The sequence below is a fragment of the Pteropus medius genome, unplaced genomic scaffold (genome assembly GCF_902729225.1).
Source record: "Pteropus medius unplaced genomic scaffold, Ma_sr-lr_union100, whole genome shotgun sequence".
NCBI lineage: Eukaryota > Metazoa > Chordata > Mammalia > Chiroptera > Pteropodidae > Pteropus > Pteropus medius.
This window is the reverse complement of record NW_024344240.1, coordinates 23,144,157-23,151,332: the sequence shown is the minus strand read 5'-3', so window position 1 is coordinate 23,151,332 and position 7,176 is coordinate 23,144,157. Positions and strand designations below refer to the sequence as shown.

Genomic DNA, 7,176 nt, shown 5'->3' with positions numbered 1-7,176 from the left:
ACTGAGTAATCAAAATGGTGGAAGCCGCTTTTTCCTGTGGGAGACACCAAGTTGAGAGGAGCGCGGCCTTCTCCTCTCCCTGCCATGGTATGTGCTCGTCCACTGATATTGGTGTACTCCGAAATGGGTGAATCATCTGGCAAAAATGTCACTTTGTTAGCTGTGTTCAAAGCTCCCATCAACCTTATATTGTGAATTTTTTTCACACCAACTTGCGCAAAAACAATAGACAGCCCTATGCTGTCAGTGAATTAGCAGGTCATCGAACCAGGGCTAGGTCATGGGGTACTGGCAGAACTGGGGCTCAAATTTCCAGAGTTCGAGGCAGTGGGACTCATCATTCTAGCCAGGGTGCTTTTGGCAATATGTGCCATGGAGGCCTCATGTTTGCACCAACCAAAACCTGGCACCGTTGGCACCACAAAGCGAACACAATACAGAAGTGATAATGCTGTCTGCTCTGTCCTGGCTGCCTTGGCCTTACCAGCACTGGTCATGTCTAAAGGTCATTGTATTGAGGAAGTTCCTGAACTTCCTTTGGTGGTTGAAGATAAAAAGTTGAAGGCTACCAGAAGACCAAGGAGGCTGTTTTGCTTTTTAAGAAACTTAAGGTCTGGAATGATATAAAAAAAGGTGTATGGCACTTGGCGAAAAACTGCCTCCCTCGAGAGTAACTACAACTCTCCCATGCACAAGATTCTCAATATAGACCTTAGCAGAATCTTGAAAAGCCCAGAGATCCAGAGAACCCTCCGAGCACCACGCAGAGTCCTAAAAAAGAATCCACTGAAAAACTTGAGAATCGTGTTGAAGCTAAATCCATAGGCAAAGATCGTGCACCGGAACACCATTCTTCACCAGCCCAAGAACCACAGGCTCTGGGTAGATAAAGCAGCAGCAGTGCTAGAAGCCACATCAAATGAGAAGAAGCGGGTTCCAGGCAAGAAGCCTGTGATAGGGAAGAAAGGAAAGAAGGCTGTTGGTGTTGTGAAGCAGAAGAAGCCTTTGATGGGGAAAAAAGGCTGCAGCTACCAAGACACCAGCAGCTGAAAAGAAGCCCGTGGAAAAGAAACCCACCACAGAAGAAAAGAAGCCTGTGGCATAAACTGAAATTAGTTTATTCCATAAAAGTCAAATGACTTTAAGACAGCTAATTTTGAATAAAAACCTGATCAAAGAGGCAGTGAGAAAAAAAAAAAAATGGTGGAAGCCATCACCTTTTGCTAAAGACAAAGATTCTGGGAGTGGAGAGTCAGTTATGGGAGCTTGCTAGGGTAAGCACAGAGAAGATAATATTATTATGAAGATTTAAACCGTTACAAATGTAAATATCCTTTTTTACAAAGGGTAACTTCTACTTGGTTTTCAGAGCTTCTCTCAGGTCTACTTTTTCTTAAAGATAACTAGCCTAAAATAATATCCCAAAGTGGCATATTTTGGGGTGGCAAACTCTGCTCTTCTTCATAGCACAGTACCCATTTGGCATTCAGTAATGTTTGAGGGCGAAGGTAGCCCTTGGAGGGAACATCCCCCAGAAATTTCAGGGTAGCTCTTTAGCAAAAGGTGAATCTGAAGAACAATTCTCTAATAATAGCCCCAGTGAAATGTCTCTGTGAAGTTTCAAACCACAGCTGTGTGCCACTTCCCATGCTCTTTCTCACCAAAAGACAAGAGCAGCCAGCATGTACGAGCTTGGCTGAGGCAGGTGGGAGGTGACCAGGGTCCCTGTAAATGGAGTCTCTCTCTCTCATTGGGAACAACGAGACTGGATGGAAGGTTGAGTCAGTTTAAGGACTTTGTCATGGTAACATGCCTCAAAAACGAACCTTCTGAGAAAAATACGCAATCACTTCAATCAACCAAACCCTTGAAGTATCTATTATGTGGGCACTGGAAGAGATATAAAACAGAGAGCATGCCGTTAGCTGAGGAGAAAAGATATTCCACAGAAAAAGAAATCTGACATTTTAAAGGCCGAGTTTCTAGTCCAAAAAGCAAATTCCAAAGAAATTCAGAAAAGGAAAGAGATCACTCTAGACCTCCCAATTCTGCGCCTTCCTCTTTTCACTCATTATACCTTAAACAGATTATTCCTTTCCTTGCTTATGGCGAGAGGGTACAGGGGTGGAGTGGGGTGAGGAGACCAGGAAACCCTTGTGGCTCTTCTCACCCCCTCTTCTGTTCTCTTTCCTGCTGTGGTTGCCTCCTCAGTACTGAGATAGCCCTCACACACCCAGCCCCTGCTTTCAGCCTGTTTGCTCGAAATTCATTTTTGACTCCTAGTGATTTTAATGTAGGGAAGAGGCAAGAGAACTAAAGTGTTGAATCAAGCTACATTCAGAGACTACAATATGATGATGAGCTCTGCAGCCAGGCCAGGACACCTGCAAAACAAAGGACGATTTCCGCTGGGATTGCTAACAATCCATTCCCCACAACTGTGAAGAGGAAAGAGCAAAAACAGAGTCTTTAAGTGGCTGCACTACACAAAATCAAATCATTCATTCCCTATGCTAAAATCACGAGGAACCCTATGGATTAGAGGCTGGGAACTGCCAGCGGGCCTTTCATACTACATATTCGTACCTTTTCACCCTACATATTCTACCCCTTCCTCTTTCTCACTGTATGTCCATATCAAAGGAAACGAGTAAACGAGGTCTTCAAATTATAACTTACAGGAACTAAGAATGATGTATAAACTGAATTCCTGAGCACTCGGGGCTCCTCTCACTGTCACACTTAGTGTCTTTCACTGTCCACATCTCTCTCAGGCTCTCTCACTCTTTGCCTCTGAGAGGAGACCGCACTCTGCCTGTGGAGTGTTGCCCTATTTCTAATAAACTTTCCTTTTCACCCTAACTTTGACATGTGTGTTAAATTCTTTCTACACATTCTGCCAAAGAACCCTCTTCTCTCAGTGTAGGGCTTGATCCACCCTTTCCTTCCTTCCCTCCCCCGCCCCCCACACACACTCAGGGAAATTTGCCCTATTCTGCATCAATTTCATGGCAGGGGAGGATTTGGACTTTGAAACACAAATTCTATTCTCAATCAATTGAGCTAGTTGTCATCCTCCTTCAGATCCAAAGCTATATATGTGAGTTGATGTATTCATGGTGACAAATTTTAATGGCATAATATTGCCACCAATGTCTGTTCATTTGTCATGTCAGTTTAACTGGATACTCACTGGTTGTTCTGATGATTTTCACTGTCCTTTTGCTCTCCCACTTCAGCATCTAACTCAGAATGGCCCAGGGTCACATTATAGAAATTGTACCCTAAAGGAAAAATAATTTCCATCATGTCACCTGTAAAACCGATGGGATGGGCTCTGGTCATTGTCTTAGTAAGGATGTCAGAGCCAGGTCAAACCACAAAGGTTCTCCCAAATTACACAGGTTTTGTAAAATAGGTCAAGCTAAGCTTTCTAAAATGGGCCAAGGCTAGCCCAAGGACAAGAAAGTTCTGGTTTGTAGAGAATTCAAAGGGAAAAGATGTCCAGTGACCATTAGGTATGGTCGAACTCTTGTAACCTGAGCAATTCTTACTCTATCTATACAGATGTCGGAATATACTAATCCCATGACCCCAGTACCACCCTTATCATTTCCTAAGACAAGACATATACACTATAATGTGGCACCTTTGAGCTTACAGAGCATTTTTACATCTATATTACATGTGTTTTATTTTCAACGCCCACATGAGAATAGAAGGGGAGGTATTCTCCATTTACAAACAAACTTAATAAGCCTCAGTTTCTTCAAGGTGACCTGCATCAAGTTCACATGACCAGTAAGTGATGGAAGCAGAACTAGAACCAGATGTTTAGCCTCTGGTCCTTTTTCCATTGTACCAAGAGATCTCCTTCTCTGGCCTGACCTTCCATAATCTATGACCCTATAGACCCTCACTCTCTTTTTATGCTTTAGGAGCTTCTCTGTTATTCAAATGTATTTCAAGGATACCTACTTAATTTCAAATGCATAGAAGAAACTGCAAACTGTTATTCTGTGAAGCATTTATCTCAATCTCTTGAGATCTTGTTTCCAGGTGTATCCTCTTTTTGGCTCAAATAAATTTTTATAAAATTTCTCTATATGTTTGGATGCTCTTAGGTGGATATCAGCAAAGATCTCTGGGCCATCACTAAATCAATGTCCTAGACTGAGACATGGGAGGACTGAGTTCCTTTGAGAGAATTCCTAAGAGAGAAAAGAATAGTGCTAAAGTTATTTCCAAGTATCTTGGTCGTCTTGGTAAGCATTTATTTGCTTTATCTATTTCAACTCATGTAAATCGTCCATACCCAAAGCCTCAGGTTTCACTGATTTCATTTTACAGATAAGGAAATGGGCTTAGAGATTTAAAATAACTTGCTCAAGGTGACGTAGGAGACTCATATTTTAGATGAGACTCAAACTCAGGTTTCCTGACTTCAGATCCAGTGCTTTTCTTTTCTTTTTTCTTTTTTTTTCTTTTGCACATGTTGTTTTCTTGAAAGTTCCCCTGGAGAAACATATTCACCCTGGAAACTCTGAACTCACTGTCAGCACATCTATAACTCACCCAGACACATGATAATTCTTCTCATCCTTCTCCCCTACCCCACCCCACCAATCAATGCTTCCCATTCTGCTCTGAAGAGATCTTTTTCCAATCACTTCTTTCCATGCGTCCATCTTTTAAGAATCTTTCTGTAGAGTTTCTACTATGGAGGCCAATCTTGATAAAAGGTGGAAACTCTCAGTGAATGCTTCTTATTGGCTGCTTCTCTTGATTTCCAACATAGTTGAGCCCTTCTGTCTAGATGGTGGAAAGAATTTTGTGAGCTCTGACCAGGCTTAGTCTCTCCACCTGTGGTCTTAAATAGTTGCATACTAGATAGGGAAGCATATGAATATTTATCCTCCCAATGGAAGAATGTGTGCAAGACTGTATTGTTACCGTTAGGGGCGATTTGAACTCCGGTGTCACCCCAACGGCAACGGGGGCGGGGTGGTGGATAATGACGCAGAAGTGCAATTAGCATTTTTCCTCCATTCTTTCCTGCCAACATAGCAAAGAATTACAGGTCAGCAAGATTTAGAAGAAGTAAGATTTATTAAAGTATATTTTAGAAGGAGACAGGCCATGCTAAGGAAGGCTGTAGCCCTGTAGAATTTGGGAGGTGAAAATATAAAAGAAATAAAAGACAGAGTGCAATCCAAGGGAGGAGCAGGTCTCAGTGAAGAGGACTGTAACCTCAAGGGAGGGAGAGAGGTCTGCGTTATATTAGGGCTGTGATGGATGGTTACAAAGCGAGGTCATTTTGATTGACACTTGGCTGCAATATAACTGTTTGCCTAGTGCACATGTGCTTACCCAGAATTCAGTCTGTTATAATTAGATTCATGAGCTTCCAGGAATAAACTTGGTATAATGACGGTATAAAGAGGCTGAGGTTGTGGGCAGGTTAGGATAGTACTTTCTGCACTCGCATGCACGCACATACACACAACTGTGGCCAGGTTAAACCAGCTATAGATTATGGCCCTCCTGTCCTTTATCTCTGGGGATGCAGGAGGGATTCTCTAACTACCAATAGGGTGTTCTTTGGGTGGGCTCTAGGCTAGGCCTCTATTCCTTTGTTCCCCTGTCACTCATGTCTGACTAATTACCTAACAGTATCATGGAGAGTCAAAGAAAATATGAAGAGAAGTCAAAGATGTTAGGCTTTTAGAACAAAGCACATTGGCTAGAACAGATCCCAGGGAATTTATGTACTGGGAGCTTATGACTTCATCTTCCTCACAAGCAAACAAGTTGTCTATATGGTCCTCAAGCATGAGATGTGACCCAAACCAGAACTATGTGTTTCAAAGCTTTAGTCTGGCATCTATTGCTGGGTCTTGCTTCCCCTTCCAGTCTGCAGTATGAGTGCCTCTAATCATTGCCAGTTTTCTTCCTGCCTTCCTCCCCTGGGGAAAAGGATTCCCCAGAATGTCAACAGACAATTATTCAATTCAAAAATTAACTTTGACTTGTGGGTTTTTCAACTGAGTAATACCAATTATTCCCCTCCACTCAGGTTTGCTTTGTCACTGGGAAACCTACAAGGAGAAAGAATGAATAACGCTCTTGGTTGCTCATTAGTTCGTGCTGAAACAGGGGCTAAATGAGACTTCCCTAAAGCTTCACCTCTCTCTGACCAGTAAACCTCACTAGAAAAACATTCTCTTACCCTCCTCTAGAAAGACACTTTCTCCTGTCTGTATCCTGCAATCTGCTACCACAGATAATGGTGAGGGGCTTAAAGCTGAAGCTAAGGTATAATGACCCACAGCTCTGAGTAGCTTCCTAAGTCCCGGCATGTGTTTTTTGTTTTTTGTTTTTTTTACATTATGAAAATTTATCAACAGAATAATTTGAGTGTTTAGAGGCTTGGTTTAGCAAAGTAAAGGAGTAAAAACCACTAAAACGCTATAAGTTCTTTTTTAACCTACCAAGTGGAAACTAAATTAAAGAAATCCTCTATTGTTTTAGGAAGGAGGCTGTTTTCCTAAATAGAAAAGCCGAGATGTTGCTTTCCAAGTCATACTCTTGCCGCTACTGCCTCGTAACTCTAGGAACTAAACCTCAGCAGGGATGGCTCCTCTGGAAGTCAAGGTGGGAAGAACAGGTGACATCGTGACAGACTAGATGTAGACTCTGAGATATTTAATGTGATCATGCATTTTATCATCCAACCAGTATACTTTTGAGAGAGAAAGAGGGCGCTGTTAATGACCTGAGAACAAAAGGCATACAATGGGACATATGGCTGCCCTAGCAATAAGGCAGTTTGGGAAACTACATTTCCCAGTATACCTTACCCTTTGAACATCAAATGGCTTGACTACGACAAAGCACTCTGGGCCCCATGGTTAGCACCATTCAAGAGGTAAACAGTATAGGACTGGATGCTGACGTGGAGGCTTTCTCCTTCCATGGGACACTTGACCAGACACAGAACACAACACCTGATGTGAAATTTCAGTGGCTATTAAGTCGGGTGGAGCCTCCCTCTCCCCAACGATGCTAGCTTCCAAAAGTGTGGAGCTGGTAGAACTGTCCATTGGTCCCCTACCCTGTCTCTCCTGGGTGAAGTGCTGCCACTACCCCCTCTTGTCACCAGCGACCCCACGGCTG

At 42.8% G+C, this 7,176-nt stretch overlaps 1 pseudogene; it reads left to right on the top strand.

Moving 5' to 3' along the window:
- The first annotated feature begins 57 nt into the window (after positions 1–57).
- Positions 58–1,201, top strand: LOC120607442 (60S ribosomal protein L4-like; annotated as a pseudogene).
- Positions 1,202–7,176: the final 5,975 nt, after the last annotated feature.